Below are 15559 nucleotides of genomic sequence, written 5' to 3' on the forward strand. Positions count from 1 at the left end.
TGACTTTGCCACTACCTGTTTTCTTATTTGTGAGACATTCTGTAGTATTTTTTTCAACAGCAGTCTAAATACATTCTGCAGGCTTTACTGAAGAGGGAATTATACCACTTCTACACATAGCTGGAAAAGTATGAGTAAGTATGTGGGGACACATTTTGTATAAGGTGCATAGGGATTTAGCGGCCTAGTTTCCATGAAAGCTAAAGGGAGACATGATATTAAATCCCATTGATTACATTTTATAATATTCTGTATTATACCAATCATGAAGTAAATGGGAATTGTGCTCTGTCAGCTACTTTCCTTAAAGAGACCTATCCTTAGGAAATGAACAATTTGAAAATGTTTAGTTATATTGGAAGTGTAATTACTAATGTTTCCATTCTCTGTTATAATATGATTAAAGATATAGTCATTAATGATTCATATTATTCATGATTAAATATATAGTGCCATCAGCAGAAAAGTAGCTATTCTGAGCTGTTTCCAAGAAGCGATATAGATCAATGGCAAAGGTGAGATTGCAAGTTTCTATTTTGCACAAGTTTCCTACACACACTTTCATTGATGGTCTTGTATATTTAAAGCTGCCCCTTTTTAGAACATCTATTGATTCTCTTGTGAAATAATATAATACATAATATGTTCTTGACCCTTAGAGATCTCCAATCTATGCTCCTCCATTGACAGGCAAGCAGCAATAATCAGGGTTTTTGATGCCTTCTTTTTCCCAGGTTTCTAATCACCACTATTGCTTTCTCTGTGCAGAAGCACTACTAGTAGTGTGCCTCTCTGAACTTCCCAGTGCATTTAGATGTTTCAGTATATATTATTTCTATCTCCACAAATATTTAAGTAGTGTACCATGTGTGACTGGGTGAAAGCACTAGATCAGCTTTTCAGACTTGATCTTTCAAGATATGTCTCAAGACTTTCTGGAGTCCTGAGCTAAAAAAGGATCTTTCAAGATATATCTCAAGATTTCCTTCAGTTCAAAAAAATCAAGTATTGAGCAAAATTCAGAATTTTTGTCCTGTGGAAAATTCTGACATTTCAACATTTTTGTTTTCATTCTAAATCAGAATGAAAAGTCTCGATACTTTTCATGGAACAGAAATTCAAAAAAAATTTCAGTTCAGAAATGTCACATTTTTGTTCTGTTTTGATCAATTGTTTCAACATTTTTGATCAAAATTAAACATTTCAACAGTCCCAAACTCAAAACATTTTGGTTTGGTTTGTTGAAATGACCCCAAATGCTTCATTTCCAGTCAGTTCAACATTAAACTGCATGTTCCCATTTTGGAACGTTGCCTTATGGGAGGTGTGGTTTGGGAGCTTGATGCCTCCATTGTCTCCTATAAACCAGACTACTACAAAATGCAGATTTGGGTCATCTGAAACATTTCACACATTTGTGTTGAATTTGCTGAATTGTTTCACTCTGGGAGGAAAAAAACCAAACAAAATTCCAAAACCAGAAAAACTCTTTGTTTTGAAAAAAGAAAAGGAGTACTTGTGGCACCTTATAGAGACTAACACTGAATGCATCCGATGAAGTGAGCTGTAGCTCACGACAGCTTATGCTCAAATAAATTGGTTAGTCTCTAAGGTGCCACAAGTACTCCTTTTCTTTTTGAGAATACAGACTAACACGGCTGCTACTCTGAAACCTCTCTTTGTTTTGACATTTTCTAAATGACTCTTTGTTTCAAAATTTACTTTAACTTTTCTTAATTTTTTTTTAATAAAATTGAAGTCCAAATTTTTTATTTTGGGTTGAATCAAATGTTTCTTTTCACTCACAATAAAATTATTTCTCAATTTTCTGGTCTAGGCAGCAAGACAGTAGTGCATGAATGTAGTACTTGTTCAGGTACCAAACTGACCGCCATGGAGACTGAAGACCTCTGTTTACAGTGAATGCACTTGAAAATTTCATTCTAGTTGCTGTTATATTCTGTATTCTTCAAATTCTAGAACCCATAATATCTCTAAAACTGAAATGAATTTATAAATTTGTCTCTTGTATATGTACTGTAGGTTCTACCTAGGTACCTCAGTTTTAATCTGGAGGGGACCACTTCTATTATGTGAGGGTGGATTAGTTGATATATGTTTGTACAGAATTTGAAGATTCCAAGTGCTGTATAGATGCTAAGTATCACTGTTCTCATCAGTGCTTCACTGTCTGCACCTATTCAGTCCTTGGTTTATCTTAAGAATACCCTTGAGCGTGCCAGTCTTGGTGATGTTTCTTGTGATATGGACTGAGACAACCAACAGCCTTAATATGGTAATGATTTTCAGTCACTCCTAATCTCTTCTATATTTAAATCAGCAATCTAGAAGCAAAAGTATCTTTTTTCCATTACCAATCCCCTGAGCCATTCAATCTTCTCCAGAAAACAAACTTAATAGAGGTAGTACTTTTCCATGAGCTGGATTGGTTTAATCCTAACCCTGAATGTCAGTCTCCATCTCACAGGATGGGGAGCTCATCTGGAGTCAGAGGACTCAAGCAATTTGGACATAATCCAAAAGAGAAATCCACATAAAGAGTGTGTAGCTCAGGTTAGTAAACTTGCACTTCAGTTTTTTCAGTGCTCTTTAAATCAAAGCCGTGCTTATTTACACACAAACCTTAGTTCTTGCCCTCATCAAAAGCAAGGGACCCTGCACCTCTACCTTCAGCATTCAACCTTCTAATTCAAAAGTGGGGTTGTACAGCAAGGAACTGGTCACAACAAGATCCAGCACAAAACTCTTTGCATGGGCTTGGCTTACAGATCTGTTGCAGCTATCAACTGCTGACCATCTCCTTTTGTCTTGCATGTCAAAGGGTTCCTTTCTGCATTCTGACATGGCAGCTTTTCCTATAATGATCTTGCTTGTGAAAGTTTAAATTTAGAGAGATTGTGGCTATCCGATATAGTGTCTGATACTCTTTTACAATCTAGGTGTTCCATGTGATATTTATAATCTTCTCCCTTCAGTTTTATAGGACCACGGGAGGGGTGTTCACCAGCCCCAAAGGGGTTAAGAAAGCTGAGAAAGGGGCCAGTTAGTGAGATAGGCCACACATGAGGGATTTAGGCTGGAGAAGCAAGCCCTGACTGTAAGATGGAGCTCAGCTGAGGCTGGACTAGCATAAAGCCAGGAAGTTGGCACCAGAAAGGGTTGCAGTAAGGAAGTCTGAGAGGGAAAGATGGCACTAAGGGAAAGAGTAGGACCTCGGGGAGCCTGGCCCTGAGGGAATGACGTACCCAGAAGAGAGAAGGGTGCAGAAGAAAGCCAGTGGGAAGTGAAGTAGGAAGAGCCCAGGGGAAAAGCCAGCAGGATTGGGGACTCAACAGACTTTGGCTGTGTGTTGTAGGGTCCCCAGGCTGGAACTTGGAGTAGTGGGTGGGCCTGAGTTCCCCTGCCAGTCACTGACTAAGTGGCATCACCTGGACAGTGGGTCTAGTGGGACTCTGCCCCAAAAGGGGAAACCACTTAGTGGCCTGGCCAGAGGACTGAGTTATGAAGAGGAAGCTGCAGCTCCTGGAATGAGAGAGGGGCTGCAGATTGGAAGAGAATGCAGGGGGAGGTGTGGGACCTGGAAGAGAGCTAATCCCCAGAACAGCCCTGAGGAGGCTCCACCCATGGTGAGTGAGTGGACTCCTGTGGCAGACCAGAATAAACAAATTGCTGTTTACCTCATATTTTGGAATTTGTTTACAGGTTTATTGGTTGTTTGAGGGTCTGGTCTCTTGTTCTATAAAATTTCACACCTTTGAGCTTAGTCAGCATTTTTACTGTTAGAATTTATACAATCACACTGTATTGTGGTGGGCTTTCTTAGGGCAGTGTCATTTTAGTGCCTTCAGTCCAGAGATACTATTTCCTATATAGTCTAAGTCTGGTTCTTAAGTGACTACAAACTCTGCCTTTATTATTACATTAAGGTATTCTCTAGAGACTGTTTCTTTAACTCGGAGTGTAAGTAAATTAATAATCTGTTTTGAGTTCCTTCCATTTTTATCAGGAGATCTTCCTTTCTGCCTTTTTTGGGTCTGGATCTTTGCAAGAAAGGATATCTTTGATGCTGCTTGGATATTTAAAGTATTTAAATATTACATTACATATTTAAAATTACAATAGTCAAAGAACTATTGAGAGAGTGAGAGACATTCACTGAGAGACTGTTCCCTTTTTTTCTGGGCCCCAAAAAGCAGGTGCCGGGATTTTCCATAGCTCAACTGATTCATTGCTATTATCTCTGAGGCTTACAAAGCTGAAAGAGTGCTTTCCTCATTTGTAAATTAGGGCCCTCTTTTGTTGGGGAGAGAGAAGGATCCTATGCAGTGGAGGTCTGTAAGGACAGCAACCTGGTCAGTCTGACATCCCTTTTAAAAATACTTTCCCCTCTGCAGCTATGTCCTTTGGGTTTCATGTCCACAGGGCAGAGGTATTGTCTTGTCTCCCTATTTCTTCCTTGCTCGTGCCAAATTTTTTTGTTTTTGTTTTTAATCGGGGTTGTTGGGATTGCCCAGAATATGGATTGGTGATCTATAAAGGGGAAGCAAGTTGTCTAAGATTTTTAACCTGTAAATGGTGTTTTTGCATCTTAGAATCACCAATCCGTAATGTCCCAACCAGATACTCTGTGTATATTTTTCGTGATTGGTATTCTTACTAATCTTCTTAATTTTAGTGTATAATTCAGAAGGGATATTATAGAAGCTTTGCATGGGGATCAGAAGGCTGAGAGCAGGGAGTGCACCAAAAATCCTTCAATGCTATTTGCTCCCTGCACTGCTGCCTGTCAGAAAAGGAGAGAAAACTAGCACCATCCATTTGAACTGATGATTCCAACATGAAGTACCACCATATAAATCTACTTTTGTGACATTGCAATAATTTACTTATATCACACTCTGATGTCCATAAACAACAATTATAACATAACTGAATGAAAAAAAAACTGCATGTAAATGTCATTATTTAATAGTTGATTATCAAAACAAATAATCCACTATTGGACATAATGGGCCACATTAATTTATGTTGTTGACTTCACTGGAGTTACACCAAGGGTTAATTTGGTCCATTGATTTTTCACAAAGCAAACTTCCAGTGAAGGTGGTTATTATTTTCTCTTTGAATATGTATTATAAATTGTCTGATCTTTTATGTTGAATTTTCTTCTCTGTTACGATAAGAATTTGCTTCTGATTAATGAGAAAAAGATAAATGATAGGAAGGATAATAGCAAATCCTCTGAAAGTTTGATAGATTTGCATGTAAAAGTGTTTCTTAAAATGGGTTGTGCACATCTACAGAAATATGAATGAATTGTGGATACTGCAATTACAAGGATACAGTTGATAAAAGTAAGAAGATTTAACCAATAGAATCAGCATATGCAAAGTAGTAAAATAACTTGAATTGCGACTGACTCCTCAAATGTTAACATATGATTTAAAGACCAGTGTCCCGAACAGTCAATAAAAATAAATTAACAAACATGCAGGAAAGTAGTTTCACTTCCTAATATTAATTAATTCACATTTATTTACAGTAAAATCTAGCATGATCAAGCAAATATATTAACATGAATTACAAGCTTTACTCATCTTGCAGTTCTGATGACATTACACATCACGCAAGCTATACTTTTTTATGTTTATCATTTTGTTTGGCTGTATGATCTAATCCCTGAGTTACCCGTATAATATCTACTTTCAAACTAAGGCCCCAATGCTGCAATGAGCTTCATGCAGGTGAAGTGGCTCTGCATGGGCCTAATTGGAGCTCATTGTCGAACTGGGCCCTAATTTGCTCTTTATCTGCTGTACAGTAGTGTATATCAGTATCGCTGTGTGTGTGTGTATTCACACATACACATAAACAATATCACAATTTGTGAAGTTGTTGTTGTACATACTCATCATAAAGTACAAGGTTACATGCACAATGAGGATCTGAATAACCTGAGAAGTGCCAGTACTCTATGCTTGTCTTACTGGTCTTCATGAGGTGTGTTATCACTTTTATATATGGGTTACAAAATCCCAAGAAAACATATTACCTGAAATATTTGTATTGAACATTTATTTCACCAAGATAAAGTAAGCCATTTAAATTGTTTTCACCTCCGCTTCATAACTCAGTATTTGAGACTTATTAAAGTCTATTTTAAGGTCTCACTTTGAGCTTGTAGTTCAGCATGCTCATACTCCCTATTTTCTGTTTCTCAATATTCTGCTGTTCTGTTTTCTTCAACTTTTCTTTTTAAAATCTCTTCTTTGTTAACAGCTGCATGTTTACTTGCTGGTTTTAACTTTATTTTGGATGGTATTTTCATTAAATTCTTCACTTTCATTCATTGAGATTGATGACATTTTAGGTAAGTGAGACACATTTCCAGTTTATTTTCTGCTTTAACTGTTTAAGATGTGGAAAAATGATGAAAAAATACAGGGTTATTAATAAAACTGTCAGGTTGTGCCAGATATAGTTGGAAGCTTTTGACTGTAAGTCTGGTGTGTTGTTTCATAGTGGCCTTTTTATACATATGTATTTAGGCATTCTTAAGTAATTTATATTAAACCTTCTTAGAAGAATTTTTATTGTGATTATAACTTTAACCTAAAGTGCTTGTAACCTGTGTAAGTATGTGGAGTGCATTAAATATTAATTTAAGAACAAAAATGCTATAATCTAAAAACACATGCGGAATGAAATACTGGCCATCAGTATTTTGTGATAAATAGGACCACAAACGCGGAGGCTCTATCAAATGGGGGTGTGTTGGATGGAAAAGGGTCTTCAAACATCTTTGTGTTGTTCTTAATTGATCCTTCCTTGGGGGCTGGGAGCTATTGTGATGTAAATATTACACAATATTCACATCTGTATTATTATTTATCAGAAACTAATTTATCTCTTCCAGCTGTGCAACAGCCAGTTGTGTCAAAAATGACCTGATAAAGGCCAGTACCAGGTTTACCATGGTGCCACTGGCACCATGGTGCCGGGCCCAGAGTCAGAAGGGGCCCCGGCCAGCCCGATCCCCAGGCTGGTTGAGCTGGCCAAGATAGCTTCCCCTGGCCCTGCTCTTCCCCCACCCCTCCTCTTCCCACCCCTGCTCTGCCCCAGCCCTGCCCCCACTCCCCCCTTTCCCCTGAGCAACGTCCCGGGGGACTGCAGCAGGGGTTGGGCGCGCCCTACACTCACCAGGCAGCGGGAAGTGGAGCGACCCGGCCCCAGCCCGCTCCGATGGCTCCTGTCGGGAGGGCGGTTCCCCCACCCCCCCAGTCTCAAGGTTGGGAGCCAGGGGAGCAGAGCTGAGCGGGTTGGGGCCAGGTCACTCCACTTCCCACCGCCCAGTGAGTGCGGGGTCGGGCCCGCCCTGCAATCACCGGGCAGCGGGAAATGGAGTGACCCTGCCCCAGCCCACTCCACTGGCTCGTGCTGGGGGGCGGTTCCCCCCTTCCCTTCAAGCCTGGGGAGGAGATGGAGCAGTGGGGAAGGGGCATGGGATGGGAAAGAGAAGGGGATAGGGGAAGCGGGGGCAGGGGGAAGAGGCAATGGGGAAGGAAGGGGGTGGGATGGGGAGGAGATGGAGCAGTGGAGAAGGGGCATGGGATGGGGAAGAGAAGGGGATAGGGGAAGCAGGGGCCCAGCATGCGGATCCTCTCAGCAGCAGCTGGGGCTCCCCTGTTAAGCAGGCCCATCAAATGCTCACCCTGACAAGCCCCACCTCCCCTGCATCTATATCACCCGATAAGCTCCCCCAGACACCCTCCCCACTGAGCCCCAACCACCCATACTTGGACCCCCACCCAAATGAACCTCCCCTCCCTTGCACCCAGACCACCCCTCCCGTTCTGAGCTCCAACCACCTTCACTTGGTCCCCTCTGCAGACCCCCATTGCCCCTGTACCTGGAACCTCCCTGTGCATCCAGGTCCCCCACTGAGCTGCCTGCACCCAGGTTGCTCCACACAGAACCCTCTTACCCTCATCTGGATCTCCCCACACTAAGTCCCTCTGCACTTGGATCCTGCTTCCAGGCTGAGCCTCCCTGCCCACATCTGATGTGCCTGGCGCAAAAGGGGCAGGGCCCCAGGGTGTTTCTGTGGCAAGCTCAGGTTCAGCCTCACTGCCAAGTCCCTGTCCCAGAGGTGCGGGGGAAGCTGCAGGATATTCTCCCACCTCCATGCAGCCAGTGGCCTCTGCTCCCCACTGCCATGATGGAGCTTCCACATTTATTAATTGTAAAAAAAAAAATGCTGAATTTTAAAATATTATGCACAGAATTTGATGCAGAATTCCCTCAAGAATATGGGGCGCTGTACAGCTGCAATGGTGGGACTGTGAAAGGGGTGCTGGACAGTAGGGGATCTGTGGGTGGGGGAGCTGGGCAGGGGGTATGGTGTGCAGGTTGCTATGCAGTTGTGGTGGGAGGTTAGCGGGAGGCGTCTCTGGGCAGTGGGTGCTGGGCATAGCAGATCCGGGGGAGGGGGCATTGAGCATAGGGATCTGTGGGGGAAGTCTCTGGGTGAGGGGGTGCTGGGCATAAGGGCAGGGCACTGGGCAGGGGGGCAGTGTGGAAGGGGCACGCTGGCAGCACAGGGCTGGGTGGGCCAGTGTATGTCTAGCAGTTGTGGGTTGTAAACAGTGCCCTTTTGCTGGGCTGAGTGGGGCCACTCCTCATTGCCCCCAACTGGCCCCCCATCACATGCCCTATTTCCCCAATGGGGGCCCACAAATATGTTTGGTGCTGGGCCCACAAAAAGTTAATCTGGCCCTGATAAAGGCTATGTCCTTTCTTGCATTTTTATGAGCTATAAAGGAGGTATGAAAGATGTGTGGATTTTTCTGTTAATGGTTTACCTTAAAATATCAGGAATGTCAAATGTTGATCTTGGTTTTGCTCTGGGATGTGGTCGGGTTTTTAGAGGCTATATATATGTTCTCACATCTTAAGCCTGGTCCACACCGATAAATTAGATCTACCTACCTACATTGCTCAGGGCTGTTTTTCTTTTTCTTTTTAATTTTTAAAATCACACCCTGTACAACGTAGTTAGGTTGACCTAATCCCCACTGTGCATGCAACTAGGTCAGTGGAAGAATTCTTCCATTGACCTAGCTATCACCTTTGGAGAGGTGGATTGCCTATACCAATAGGGGGGAAAAACCCTTCTGTTGATGTGGGGAGCGTCTGTGCTGCAGTAGCTGTGTTGCTGTAGGTATAGACGTACCTGTAGTTGAAGGGGAATTGGTGTTGAATTTAAAACAGACTTCCTTTCTCCAAAGTGCTAATTAGATGTTGAGATGAAATAGGTGTTAGCAAAAACAACTTTAAAAAGAGTTTTAATAAAGCTGACTAAAAAAATATTACTTTCTCAGTTGAACAACTCTTTTGGCTCCTTTGGTGACGTCATTGTATTCTGCAATAATCATAGTCTTCTAGTCTAGGCAGGAGCTGAATTTCTGATGTAAAAAACAGATCAAATTTTTTTCACAGAATGTTTCAAGCCTTTTTTATACATTAGAAAGAACTAAAAAGAAAACAAGTCAACTTCTGAGGAAAGATGGATACTGCATAGCTGAACAGACTAGTAGAACTTTACCTGCTGCCATATGACAAAGGGCTGTGAGCTCATCAGCCCTCAGGTTAAACACAGGCATGCTTAGTTAGTATTTGGACAGTAGATCTGAGAGTGCTACAAGAAGTGTTGGTGATTCAACAGGTGGCTTTCCTCTGAGTGCACTGTACTGCTAGATATCAGTATCTAGACAAGTTCCAAATTGGGTAATTACATTCTGTTCACTATAACTGTATTTCCTTTGCCATTTCACTTGGGTACGATATTATTCATTTCCTGTCCTGATTTGTTTTGAATTAGTGCTATGTGCTGTTCAGTAGTTGCTGTCTCATACATTTCTGTGGGGAGGTGAAATGATTTTTGTATATAGAGGCCCCGATTCTGAGCTGAGCCTCTCAGATGCACAGCTCAGGAGGTGCAGCCCCAGCAGGGAGTGTGTGTGTGGGTGGGGTGGGCGGGGGCGCAGCTGGCTTTGTCACCTTTGTACTTCCTGGATTCTGAGCTCCCAGTACAACTTAAATCAGCCTCTTCCGCAGCTTTCCACAACTACTTATGGGCCACTCCCATGGCCCTGAGCAGACTCAGTACAATGTGTTGTGGATATGCCCCCTCCCATTTCCTTGTCCGTCCTCTGAACAAGAGGTTGGAGGGCAGCAGTGTTCCACAGGGAGCCACTCTACACTGCCAGAGTGATGTAAAAGGGACCTTGTGAGGAGAAAATTGGGAACTTTGGGTGTAAATTGATTTGGGTTCTGCTGGAATGAAAAACGTTGGATGCAGCACCCAATAACTAGTTATCTGTCTAACTGAAATCTTTTTTTTTCTTTAAACAAGGTTTCTAATTAGTATGTCAAGTCAGGAGAAAAAATTAAGTAAAGATTTTACTTCATGAATTAGTACAGTTCTTCACAAGTATTGTAGATTGTACATCAAACATAATGTATGTCCTGGGTAAATTTTTCTTTTCTTTTTTGTTCTTCCCCCCTGGGGGATCCTCTGTGATCATGACGAAGCCCTGAGGAAATCTTGCATTTTCTCTTTATCTGTTAGTCTCTATAAAATGTTTTCCTTCTCACCTTTAACCCAGAGATTAAAGGTTAGTTTGAAGAACTAATTTTCAGAGAGTGACTGTATTTTCATCATCTGAGGTGGCGGACAGGGTGGCAAATGGGGGGAGTCAGAGATGGGATTCACTTCTTTCCTGTTATAGTGTTTAGCCTTTACTGGTTCAGACACTGCCCCTCATTTAGGTCCTTTCATCTTAATTTTCTCAGTGTTGCCCCTAATCTTTTTGTCAGATAGTTGACAGTATCATCCTCAAATAGTCTGCAGCAGAGAATTCCTCCCTGTAGGCTATCCCTGATATGTAAAACCCTTTTAGGTACCCTGCAGAACATTTTATATATATATATATATATGGATAAACTTGCCTGCCACCTCCTGACTTTCCTCCTTTCTTGCTTTATTTCTAAACTCATAGGAAATGTTTCAGATTGTCTTCAAAGACACATTCAGATGTTTGTAATGCTGTCAGAAGAAGAGAACTTTAAGATGGTTTCAGAGTAGCAGTCGTGTTAGTCTGTATTCGCAAAAAGAAAAGGAATACTAGTGGCACCTCAGAGACTAACCAATTTATTTGAGCATAAGCTTTCGTGAGCTACAGCTCACTTCATCAAATGCATCCGATGAAGTGAGCTGTAGCTCACGAAAGCTTATGCTCAAATAAATTGGTTAGTCTCTAACTTTAAGATGGTGACTAATTGTGAGAGGTGCTAAGTGCCCGCAACACTGGTAGTTATGGGTCCTTAACATCTCTCAGGATTAGGCCCTTTGTCAGTCACTTTCTCTATACAAAGTGCATCCAGTATTCCTGGCTATAGGATTGTGTTCTGCCCAGGTGCCAGAGGGCCCTCAGGAGAGCTGTTTGTCATGAGCTCTGACCTGCCGCTTTAACTTATTAGGTCTGTGTCTGTTGGGTCACCTATGGTAACATTCAGAAGTGTTGTTGATATATTTTATGTAGTAATAACTTATTTCCTGATGCTACAGGAAATAAATGTTTGATTTTTAGTACTAGAATATTTGGCTCATGGGGTTGGAAGTTTATTTACTTTTCAAATTTCCCAAGGCATCTCCCACAATGCAGTTATTTCCCTGACTTCCAGCATTTTGAGATGGTAGACAACACTAAAAAACACATGTGAAATCAAGGCTCTTCCAACCTTGAAATGAAGGAGACAAATGCTTCTTCGCCAACAGCAAAATCCTGAGGCAAATAAATGTAAATATTTTTTAATTAAAGGGTCAGAGAGCAACAAGGTTTTGTAATGTGATCTCTATTCCAGGCCCCTCTGTAATGGAGTGAGAATGTGGGTTCTCCACCTCACATTTCTATAGAGGAAAAACAAAGGTCAGCATAAACTGGAGGAAGAAGCATGACACAGCGAGATTCAGCTATAGAGGCACAGTAAATTCTGAGACATCATCTGCTTTTTCCAGAGACCCATGTTTTCCATGATTCTGTAACAGTGTAATTGGTTACAGAATCCACCTCTTACTGCAGAATCCAGGTTTCCATTGAAAAATTGCATTTTTAATGGCTTTTATACTTGTGAAAAACCCAAAGCTTCTTCATATGAGCCAAGTGTAAATGGACACAGTGTTGTCTCCTCGGATCGGTAGATGACAGCTTGAAACCATGACTTCCAAAGGGGTGAAAAGTCCCCGTTCAGCTTAGTGTGATGTTAATGTCAAAATCTAATCATGACAATTTAGTGTCAATTTTGTTAACTATTTCACTGGAGAAACATCTAGTTAATGTATTTATCTATTGCTGCTAGATGCAGCAACAAGATACTGGGTGCATGTGAGGGCAGCCGGAGGAAGAATAGTGAGTAAGCTGGTTGCTGTGAGGCTCTGATCCAGCAAAGTGTCTAATCACTGATGTAAATTTAAGCATGTGAATAGTTCCATTGAAATCGGTTGTGCTATTCACATGCTCAGGTTTACAAACATACTTTACTGCTTTGGGACATAAGTTACTGGAATAGGAAACTAAGAGTTCATGCATCTCCTCCAAATTTTTTCAAGGCGCCTACACTGGCTCCCCAAAGCCCAAAACCTCCACTGCTCTTCAGGCACTAGAGACCTAAACTACTTCCCATCCATGCTGGATGGCTGCCAAAAAACTCAAATTACCCCTTCACCAGCTGCCAAGAGCTCTAGGTTCCAGCATACAACTCCTACGATGCACTTAACTGTTGTCAGCACAAAATTCTGTGGAAGATTGAAAGTTTGTCTGTATAAAAATTTGAAACATTCCAAAATAGAGTTCTGTATTGAATTTAGTATCAAAATAAACAATATGAAGAATATTGTACTAACTGTATTGGTTTTCATGTCTAATTCAATAAATAATCTGTTTCTGAATGTATTTGATCCTATGTATTGCATACAGTATCTTTGGGGATCACACTGTATTAAATCTATGAATGGTTTATGTATGATTGTGTTCTACTTTCTGGGGGAGGGTCACCATAGCTTCTACAAGAACTGAAAATGGTGGGGGTATTTAAGGCAGTCATTGAAACTAAGAACTCTAGGGGGTACTACCCCAGGAGTGGTTTGCATATACTGGTTCAAAATGGGTTTTACAGAGACTAGGAGACAAAGAAAGAGCTTTTGGTATAAAAGTCATATTGAACTCACACAGGGCCTTCTTTCTGATCCAGCACATGGACAGGAACTCCTGTCCAATCGGGGCCCCAACTCTTGGAGAAGGGTTGGAAAGTCTTTGGCCTGCTAGGGCCTCATAAGACTGGCGTGTGACTTCTGATATGGTTAGTGTGTTTTTCAACCTGTTTTTTGTTTTCTACATGTTTTAACTGTCATGCTTTTACCTTAAGAATAAAGGAAAGAGCTGTGTGGTAACTTGTAATTGCTGACAAAACACTGTTTGTAGCTCTGAGAGAGAAAGCAAAGCACAGGTTCTGACCTTTGGCAGATTGGCTTGCTGGCGATATCACAGTGTAAGGCAGGGAGCTACACAGCCTTACAGCTCTTGGTCAGGAGGGAGAGAGACATGGGTCTCTGTCCAAGAGAGGTGATGGCTAGGAGCCAGAAACCTTCAGTGGGTGCTTTTGAGGGACCACGGTGGGGGAAATACAGATGCAGTTACCCTGAAACCATTTCAGATCTTGCTTCAGAAATGGCATCGTTCCACTGAAATAGCATTGCTTTGTTTCAGAAATTTAAGGTTCTTGCTGCAGCATTTAGAGTGAAAAGTACACATCACTTCTTATAATAATGTTTTTTATTTCAGAGGGTATGACATATTGGTGTGTGCCAACATAGGTTTTACCAGAGATTCCTGGCCCAGTTCAGAGAGAGAGACAAGTACCTGGCATGCTGCAATCATAATTTTCAGCCTGTATTTTGTTTCTTCTGTTTTAGAAGGTAGTTCTCCCATCTGTGATACCGAAGGTATCCATTGTAAGCATTGCTAGTCTGTGCAAGGCTCTAGAGGATTTCGATATAGATGGAATGTATGACTTTATAACTAAAAGCAGGCAATGCAATACTTTATTTACTTTAGAGAAGCACGTTTTGCCCTCAAGTTCTCCTGAGCCAATAAGAGCAGGAGAAGTAAAGAAACCACAGCTGGAGTACAAAAATTACCTAAGAAAGCAATGGCAAGCAGTTTTCATCTCGGTCAGGCAGCTCATCCCCTGAAGAGGGAAAGCTGTCGGAATGAGAATCTGAACAATTAGACAAGAATACCCACTGTAGACTTTTTCCACCTGAACACTTTGAATTTATTATTAAGATGTTAGAATTGCAAAGTGAGCAGACAGAGCTAGTCCATAAAGCTTAAAATGGTATATTTCCAAAGCTAGTTCCAGAAAGTAGTCTATTATTCCCTTTTATGAAGCTGGAATAGGTATAGGAGCACCCTAGCAATAAAGGTTGCAGGTTAACCAGACAGACCATTACATTTTACAAATGCTTGAAAGGATCTTTCACTATACAAGGTGTCACCTAAGCAGGCAAAGGGGTGTCATTCCTAGCCAAGCATGCTACCACCGCATCAGAAGGAGAATTTTTCCTCAAAAGATTCAAGTGATGGGAAAATAAAATTTCCCTGAAAACATTTTGATGCATCAGCTGTAGCTATGCAAGTATCCTCCCCTTTTCATGTACTTGTTACAATGGCCTTGGAAACAAATCACAGAATCAGCTGAAGACAGTATCTTGAAATCTGCCATTCAAAAACTTCCTTAGCAGTATATTCTGTTAGATGCATCTAGAGGGGTCATTTTGGGTCCAAAGGCTGTAAGGAGGGGAGGAAACATGGAGTTGCAGATAACCTTGCACAACTATGGACTCACTAGGATCTATGTAAGTCCTTCTGTCCTCCCTTCAAGGCTACACAGCAACACCTTGACTGACACTTGCAACCAGGAATTTACACTTATGACTGTTTCTAAGTGTGTATATTTTCTCTGGTTTCCATGAAAAAGGACACATGACATGATGATCATACCATTATACAGTGCAATAGTTCTCATTTCCCTCCAGGATCTCTGTATATTCCTCAACTTGTCTCTCCCCTTTTGGGGAGTCCTTTTCTCTACATGTTTCCTTGTCTTACACTTCCCTTTTGGTTCGCATGGTCTCTCCCTCTCTTCTAGATGTTCTGTTCTTCCAGCCCTGTCTCCTCCCCATTAACACACCCATTCCTTCTGGTCTCCTCTTCATATCTTCTAGTTTCCCTGCTCCACTTCTATTTACTGCTCCATCTTATTCTCCATGTTCCCTCACAGGAGCTCTGACCCAAATTTCCTCTCTTCCCTGATATTCCGTTTGTTTTCCTCGTTCACTGTTTGTAGTGATTTTTCTGCTAACTTGTTTGACTGTAGACGGTAAGGGCTTGATGTGGTCTGCTTGATCTGATGTATC

At 41.6% G+C, this 15559-nt stretch overlaps 1 protein-coding gene across 21 annotated transcripts in view; it reads left to right on the forward strand.

The window, feature by feature from the left end:
- ERC2 (ELKS/RAB6-interacting/CAST family member 2) overlaps nucleotides 1–15559 on the forward strand; it is an 829921-nt gene that overhangs the window by 43438 nt on the left and 770924 nt on the right. The gene's annotated exons all lie outside the window — the stretch shown is intronic.

Source organism: Natator depressus, chromosome 7 (genome assembly GCF_965152275.1).
Source record: "Natator depressus isolate rNatDep1 chromosome 7, rNatDep2.hap1, whole genome shotgun sequence".
NCBI classification, from domain to species: Eukaryota; Metazoa; Chordata; order Testudines; family Cheloniidae; genus Natator; species Natator depressus.